Raw genomic sequence first — 9522 nt, 5'->3', positions numbered from 1 at the left:
CTTACAGCCTGTGGACTTATATCTAGCATGGCACAAGGCCTCGAGGCATGTGGGGTCTTAGTTCCCCGACCAAGGATCAAACGCACATCTGCTGTACTGAAAGGTGGGTTCTTAACCACTGGACCACAAAGGAAGTCACTTTCAGCAGATAGTAACTCTGATCTCCCATTTTACTTTACATTATTGAACTGATTTTCAGTCCTCTTGCCCATCCACTAATTTTCAGAGGTTACTTGAATGTCACTTGCATATTTGTAAAATCAGACCAGGTTCAAATAAATGAAAAACCTCTTAGGTTTCATTCAGGTAACTAGTTTCAGTGTTCAAGGCCATAAAGAATGGACATTTATAGACCGAAAATACTCCTGGACTCTTCAAGATACATCGTTAATTGCTCTCACAGCTCTTTGATTGTTCTCTTTGACTAATAGGAAGGGAAAGAATGACATAATCATTTTACTTTGACTTGTTCCTATTTTTAAAGGCAATGAAGAGAAATTTAGAAGTAGAAACCAACTAATTTTTATTAATAAAGAGAAAGCTGGAAGCATGTATCTATTTATGGGTTTGACCCTAAAGAAGGGATAGTACAAGCCAGCCGAATGTGTGTGATGCAGGAACATCAAAACTCTGACCTACCTAAAAATATCACTTCCACAAACCTGCCAAAATACCTAGAATTTCCATCATTGGAGTTATTGCTGTGCATAAAACATTCAAAGAAGGCCCATTAAAATACAGACACAGTATATTTACCCAATAATATCCATTCTCTCTCCAGTATATATTAGTCAAAAAAAACCAGGACGCAGTCCAGGGCAGATTGTCTGAACTGAAAGAGTGCAGACTGGAGTAAAGTAGGATGTGAAAGGAATTGTGGAGATTCAGGTCATCCTAAGACACTGGACAGAGAGAGAAATAAGGCACCTCTGAGTGGGGTTTGGGGGTGGTACTAAGGCTGCCTTTTATGAAACTGGGCATAAAGTCTACTTATGTCTATTAGTGAAGTGTTTTTAAATGTTTCCCTAAATTAGCAGCTCTTAAAGAAATTTGCATTTATACTCTCTGGCTTAAAACATAAAAAGTGTAGTTTTTACACTAAAAGTAAGTGTAATTTGTTTCTTCTGATTTAATTTTAAAAGTGAGACCGACACAGATGTTGGAAAAGAGACACTTCCACTTCCAGCTAAGATGAAGTAACAGGGGCCAGATTTACCCTCCCATCATAAATATATATGATTGAAACAATGATTTTCTAGACATTGAACATTAGGAGATTAAGGACAGTGATGCTTAAAACGATGATTTTTTTCAAAAATAGACTTTATTCTTAGAGTAATCTTACGTTCACAGCAAAATTGAGTGGAAAGCACAGAGTTCCTATATATCCTCATCTTCCTCTGTTCACACAGCTTCCCACTATCAACACCCCACCCCAGAGTGGTATGATTGTTACAACTGATGAACCTGTATCAGTTGATTAGCTGATGTAGCTAACCAACATCAGCTAACACCCAAAGTCCATTGCTTACATTTTCACTCCTGGTGTTGTATGTTCTGTGGGTTTTAACCCATGTGTAATGACATGTATCCATCAGAGTAGTATCATAAAAAACAGTTTCACTACCTTAAATTCCTCTATGCTCTGCCTATTCCTCTTTCCCTTCCTGTTAACCCCCCAAAACCAATGATTTTTCACTGTCTCCACGGTTTTTCCACAACATCATATATTTCAATTCAGTTGAAATCATATACTATGCTGCTTTTTCAGGTTGGCTTCTTTCACTTAACAATATGCATTTAAGATTCCTCCATATCTTTTCATAACTTGATAGCTCATTCCTGCTTAGCACTGAATTATAATCTATTGTTGAGATGTACAACAGTTCATTTATCTATTCACCTACTAAAGGATGTTTTGGTTAATTCCAAGTTTTGGCGATTATGTTTAAAGCTGCTATAAATATCCATGTGCAGGTCTTTATGTGAGCATAAGTTTTAAATTCATTTGGATAAATATCAAAGAACACAATTGCTGGATCATATGGTGAGAATATGTTTAGTGTTGTTAGAACCTGCCAAACTGTCTTGCAAAGTGGCTGTAACATTTTGTATTTCTATCAACAATGGATGAGAGTTCCTGTTGCTCTACATCCTCACCAGCATTTGGTGTTTCAATGATTTGGATTTTCACCATTCTAATAGGTGTGTAGTGGTACCACATTATTATTTTAATTATGCATTCCTCTAATGACATATGATGTTGAGCATCTTTTCATGTGCTTATCTGGTATGTATATATATATATATATATATATATATATATATATATATATATATTTGGTGAAGCATCTGTTCAGGTCTTCTGCCCATTTTTCAATCGGGTTATTTGTTTTCTTACTCTTGAATCTCAAGGGTTCTTTGTATATTTTGGATAGCGATCCTTTCTTTACTTATTACGTCTTTTGCCAATATTTTCTCCTAATCTGTGGCCTGACTTCTCATTCTTTTGACATTGCTTTTTGCAAAGCAGATGTTTTTAATTTTAATGAAATCTAGCTTGTCGATTATTTCTTCACAGACTGAGCCTCTGATGTTGTATCTAAAAAGTTATCACCTTGCTCAAGTCCATCTAGATTTTTTTCTGTGGTATCTCCCAGGAGTTTTACAGTTTTGTACTTTGTATTTAATTCTACATTCCATTTTGAGTTAATTTTTTTGAAGAATGTAAGGTCTGTGTCTAGATCCATTTATTTGCATGTGGATGTCCAGTTGTTTTAGCACCATTTCTTGAAAAGCTATCTTCTCTCCATTGTACTGTCATTAGTCCGTCATCAATTATCAGTTGACTAAATGTCTGTGGGTCTATTTCTAGGCTGTCTGTTCTGTTACATTGATCTGTCTTTTGTCAGTACCACTCTGTCTTGATTACTGTAGTTTTATGGTAAGTCTTGAAATCAGGTAGCATTAGTCCTCCAATTTTTTTTTTTTTGCCCTCAACATTGTGTTGTCTATTCTGGATCTTTTGTTTCACAATATAAACTTTAGAATCAGTTTATCAATATCCACAAAATGACTTGCTGGGATTTTGATTGAGATTACATTGAATCTGTAGATCACATTGGGAAAAACTGACACTTCGACAATATTGAATCTTCCTATCTATGAACGTGGCTGAGATGATTACATTTTTTATGTTTTGCATATATATTTATCTAAAGATAAATAAGAGATACTCTAATTTGGAAATTTACTGATATCACTATTAGAAAACTAATAATAAAATCAATGTTTTTAAAAAGAACACATTTAGATGCTCAGTTCAGTTCAGTCATTCAGTCATGTATGACTCTTTGTGACTCCATGAATCGCAGCATGCCAGGCCTCCCTGTCCATCACCAACTCCCAGAGTTTACCCAAACTCATGTCCATCGAGTCCGTGATGCCATCCAGCCATCTCATCCTCTGTCGTCCCCTTCTTCTCTTGTCCCCTATCCTTCCCAGCATCAGGATCTTTTCCAATGAGTCAACTCTTCGCATGAGGTGGCCAGTATTGGAGTTTCAGCTTCAACATCAGTCCTTCCAATGAACACCCAGAACTGATCTCCTTTAGGATGGATTGGTTGGATCTCCTTGCAGTCCAAGGGACTCTCAAGAGTCTTCTCCAACACCTCAGTTCAAAAGCATCAATTCTTTGGCGCTCAGCTTTCTTCACAGTCCAACTCTCACATCCATACATGACTACTGGGAAAAACATAGGCTTGACTAGACAGACCTTTGTTGGCAAAGTGATGTCTCTGCTTTTTAATATGCTGTCTAGGTTGGTCATAACTTTCCTTCCAAGGAGTAAGCGTCTCTTAATTTCATGGCTGCAATCACCATCTGCAGTGATTTTGGAGCCCAAAAAATAAAGTCTGACGCTGTTTCCACTGTTTCCCCATCTATTTCCCATGAAGTGATGGGACCAGATGCCATGATCTTAGTTTTCTGAATGTTGAGCTTTAAGCCAACTTTTTCACTCTCCTCTTTCCTTTCATCAAGAGGCTTTTTAGTTCCTCTTCACTTTCTGCCTCAAGGGTGGTGTCATCTGCATATTTGAGGTTATTGATATTTCTCCTAGCAATCTTGATTCCATCTTGTGCTTCTTCCAGTTCAACGTTTCTCATGATGTACTCTGCATATAAGTTAAATAAGCAGGCTGACAATATACAGCCTTGACGTACTCCTTTTCCTATTTGGAACCAGTCTGTTGTTCCATGTCCAGTTCTAACTGTTGCTTCCTGACCTGCATACAGGTGTCTCAAGAGGCAGGTCAGATGGTCTGGTATGCCCATCTCTTTCAGAATTTTCCACAGTTTATGTGATCCACACAGTCAAAGACTTTGGCATAGTCAATAAAGCAGAAAGAGATGTTTTTCTGGAACTCTCTTGCTTTTTTGATGATCCATCAGATGTTGGCAATTTGATCTCTGGTTCCTCTGCCTTTTCTAAAACCAGCTTGAACATCTGGAAGTTCACAGTTCACATGTTGCTGAACCCTGGCTTGGAGAATTTTGAGCATTACTTTACTAGCGTGTGAGATGAGTGCAATTGTGCAGTAGTTTGAGCATTCTTTGGCGTTGCCTTTCTTAGGGATTGGAATGAAAACTGACCTTTTCCAGTCCTGTGGCCACTGCTGAGTTTTCCAAATTTGCTGGCATATTGAGTGCAGCACTTTCACAGCATCATCTTTCAGGATTTGATATAGCTCAACTGGAATTCCATCACCTCCACTAGCTTTGTTCGTAGTGATGCTTCCTAAGGCCCACTTGACTTCACATTCCAGGATGCTCATGGTTCTCTAATTCCTCTTCCAGATTTAATTTTCTTCAGCAGACTCATCGTTACCTGACATATGTTCGAAATTAATTTTTTATTGCCTGTCTCCCCAACTAGATTGCAAGCTCTGTAAATAAACAGTCCTTTCTCCTTTCTTCTCTAGGTCACTGCTGGGCAGTGTGTGATGTGTGTATTGGGGTGAGAAAGGGAGCATTGGCTAGAAAGAAGGACATATAGGGATTGTAGGAAAATTAACCAATTTATTGTTACCTGGGGATATGTCTGACAAATACCACAAAGTGTAAGTGTTTTCCAGGTTTGTATGTATATATTAAAATTAAATATTAAAACTAGGGAAATCTGATAGAATTTTAATTGGGGAGCAGAGAAATAAAAAGTATTTGCTGACAGTTTTCTTCAGTTTTCTGTTATTAGAACATAAGGGAAACCTCTGAGGGTCTTTTTCACCTTTTGTGGTCCACCTCAGCTTGTTTCCTTGAATGAGAATATAAGCACATTACTAAAATCAGGCCCTTACCCTTTCAAATATATTTATACAAAAATATCATTTGCTAAATAATAAAATGTAAAATTTTAAAGATAAGTTTATTGTTCTAGACCAATAAGACTGAAATGGAAAAACAATTGGCTAGATAACTACAGTCTAAACACAAACCAAAAAGAAAATGGTTTTGTTGGTGAAGAATTCTCATAAATATAAGGCTACTGTGTTTCCTGGTCTTTTTTTTTTTCTTGTTCTTTTTCTTTTCCATTCCTTTAATCTCTTTCTCTCAAACAATTACTTGTAGACTATACCAGTAAAAACGTACACACAGGAAGTCATTGTAAAAATAAAGTTACTACACCATGACTGAAGTAAAAAATATATACTTTCCTTAGAATAGCAGTAAAGGAGAAGAAATGCAGGACTCATCCCATTAAAAGCATGATTAATTACACTTCACTTACACCACTGACCTCACTAGGTCAGCAGTTTAGCTGAAACAGCTCCTGACAGTGATCAGCCTCATCAAAGTTTGGCTCCTTTCTCTATTGAAATGTTTCTCCGCTAAATTGTTTGTGTGTGCCTATGCTTCAAAGCATTTCTTTTCTCTCTTGTTTTTAAACTCTAAAATGTATGCTTTCCCTATAGAAGTTATGTACAGACTTTTCAGCAGTTGGAAATTGACTCTTTGAGTGGCAGTAATGATGATCAGTTAACTGATATAAACACTCAGTAGTTATCCAAAATGTCTGCATCAAACGCAGATCTCAAAAATATGAGATTTCATGTTGTATTCTAAAGGCTTAGACTCTTCTGTAAACAGACATCAAGAATTAATAGTGTTTTATGGCTTCCTGGGAAAATTCTGTCACCTTGAATTTAAATATAGGAAGCTACAGTTAGAAACATGAAGTAGACCTAATTTTAGAATGAAAACACATTGTTCAACTCTATACACCATTACCTATGGAGAAGAGAAGAAAGGAGGAAAGCAAACCTTAGGATTTAGGACACAAATTATGTAAAGTTCACAAAGCAATTTCACTTCAAGTTTGAATAGTTCTCAAGGTACAAAATTGCATACGGCTAGTAATCATAGCTCTAGATCTGTCTTAGATACAACCTCCACTTATGTGTGGAGTATGTTTTACTTAATAAGCCTTTATTAAAGTACTACGTGTCAGGAAATGTGATATCCACTGAAGAGGCAAAATTTGGTTCACATTCTATTGGAGAAGAGCTATCTTTAAAAAAGATACATTTAATGTCCAAAAGAATTGAAAGCAGGGTCTCAAAGAGATGGCTGTACACCCATGCCCATAGCAGCAATATTCACAAGAGCTAAAACATGGAAGCAACTCGGACGTCCGTGGGCAGATGAATGGATGAGCAAAATGTAGTATATACATAAAATGTATATATTCAGGCTCAAAAAAGGAAGGAGATTCTAGCACATCCTACAGCATGAATGAAGCTTGAATACATTATGCTAATTAAAATACATCAATCACACCAAAAAATCTAATACTGTGTGAGTCTACTTGTATGAGGTATCTAAAACACTCAAAATCCTAGAGGCAGAAAGTAGGATGATGGTTGCCATGGTCTGGGAAAAGAGGAAATGGGAGTTATTGTTGAATAGGCACAGAGTTTTGGTTTTGCAAGATGGAAAAAGTTCTGGATATGGATGGTAACAGTGGCTGACTTTATTTTTTTGGGCTCCACAATCACTGCAGATGGTGATTGCAGCCATGAAATTAAAAGACGCTTACTCTTTGGAAGGAAAGTTATGACCAACCTAGACAGCATATTAAAAAGCAGAGACATTACTTTGCCAGCAAAGGTCCGTCTAGTCAAGGCTATGGTTTTTCCAGTAGTCATGTATGGATGTGAGAGCTGGACTATAAAGAGGGCTGAGCGCCGAAGAATTGATGCTTTTGAACTGTGGTGTTGGAGAAGACCCTTGAGGGTCCCCTGGACTGCAGTGAGATCCAACCAGTCCATCCTAAAGGAGATCAGCCATGGGTGTTCATTGGAAGGACTGATGTTGAAGCTGAAACTCAGTATTTTGGCCACCTGATGCAAAGAGCTGACTCATTGGAAAAGACCCTGATGTTGGGAAAGATTGAAGGCAGGAGAAGGGACGACAGAGGATGAGATGGTTAGATGGCATCACCGACTCAATGGATATGAGTTTGGGTGAACTCTGGGAGTTAATGGATAGGGAGGCCTGGCGTGCTGCGGTTCATGGGGTCGCAAAGAGTCAGACACGACTGAGGGACTGAACTGAACTGAACTGATAGATGGTAATGATGGATGCACAACAAAGTGAACATACTTAATGCCACGGAACTGTAGACTTAAAAATAATTAAATGGTAAATTTATACTGCCTGTATAAATTTATACTGCCATAACAATTAAGAAAAGTATATTTAAAATTAGAAGTATATAATAGAAAAAATTATAAGTATATAAATGTATAATAGAAACATAAACAATGTACTGTAGTCACAGAAGAAGAAGTGATCACCTCTGTGTGTGGTGGAGAGACGTCCAGAGAAGGCTTGCAGAGGAGCAAACAGTTGAGTGAGGCTTCAGAAGACACAGAACACATTAGGACTTGCTCAACCACCTCCACTCAACACCAGATTTACTGACACTCCCTCCCACTCCCTTTGTAAACATACTTCCTGATGATCATGGCTACAGGTTGCTAGTGGCAGTAACCACCCTCCAGAATGTGCCAGCCTTCCCCTCTCACTTGATGACTTAAGTGCTCATCAAGAGTCAGGGGCATTTATTCCCCAGTGTTTATGCCAATTATACTTTTTACTGTAATTACTGAATTGAATTAAATATTAGGTAAACATTCTATTTTTGCATGATAAGAAAGAGAATGATTTGTCTACAGAAATGAATGCCTTGGAAAGGCTTCATAAATTAGTCACTATAAAAAATGAAATTGGTGTTTCTTTAGGTGTAGGTAAGACACCTATAGATCACTGGAAGAACACTGTAAACATCTAAGACATGTCTGACTGTTTGCAGCCCCATGGTCTGCAGCTCACCAGGCTACTCTGTGCATGGAATTCCTCAGGCAAGAATACTGGAGTGGGTCGCCATTTTCTACCCCAGGGGATCTTACTGACCCAGGGACTGAACCCGTGTCTCCTGCGTCTCCTACTACCTATCTATCTATAGCTGTTTACATTAAAACATGTAAATGCCTCATTTAGCTGTCAAACTTTAGTACAGGGCCAAAACTTTTTCTTTGAGAATGACGCTGCTGATTCAAGTTTCTGCTGGTTCACCTTGCATTATTTTTGTCCTTTCTGCATTGTTCGATAATTTCTAGTTTTGGTTCCATTAAACAGGAAGAGAAATTTAAGCACATTTGCCTACAATGCGGGAGACCTGGGTTCAATCCCTGGTCGGGAAGATCTCCTGGAGAAGAAAATGGCAACCCACTCCAGTACTCTTGCCTGGAAAATCCCATGGATGGAGGAGCCTGGTAGGCTACAGTCCACGGGGTCGCAAAGAGTCTGACATGACTGAGCAACTTCACTTTCACTTTCACTCATTCCTGAAGACATAGTGGTTTAGAGCACAGACTCTGGAACCAGACTGACTGAGTTGAATTATAGATTTGTCATTTAGGAGTTACATGACCTCAGGCAAGTTAATCTCATGTATTGGTACTTTTGTTTTATCATCTATTTTTAATGAGGCTAATAATAGTGCCTACCAAAGAGATTTTTTCTAAGAGTTAAGTTATTTAGCACAGGTAAACCACCTAGGACAGTGCCAGACACAATGCATGCTAAGTGTATTACCAGTATTAGTAATGGTACTGATAGTACTACTAATAACTGTTTTTTGCCACAGAGAAAGGAGACAAAAGAAGGAAGGGAAAAAATACATTCTGAAGAGGGAATGAAAACTACTGAGCTGTGATCATGCTAACTGAAGGTGAAGTACATGTGAAAAATGAATGATGAAGTGGTCTCAGGCCCAGATGACGAAGGTGCTTGTCTACCATCTCATTCCTAACCCATCCTGTACCTTTAATTCCCTCTGCTCTCGTGGTCACTTCTTACATGAGAGTTTTTGAGATGCTAATAAACATAGAGATTGAGTGGCCTCAAGCCCTAATGAATTTGTAATTTAGCAAGAGATTATGATATATAAATAATACAA

Source organism: Giraffa tippelskirchi, chromosome 4 (genome assembly GCF_054371585.1).
Source record: "Giraffa tippelskirchi isolate mGirTip1 chromosome 4, T2T-mGirTip1v1.2.pri, whole genome shotgun sequence".
NCBI lineage: Eukaryota > Metazoa > Chordata > Mammalia > Artiodactyla > Giraffidae > Giraffa > Giraffa tippelskirchi.
The sequence above is the reverse complement of the archived record's forward strand: the minus strand, read 5'-3'. Positions refer to the sequence as shown.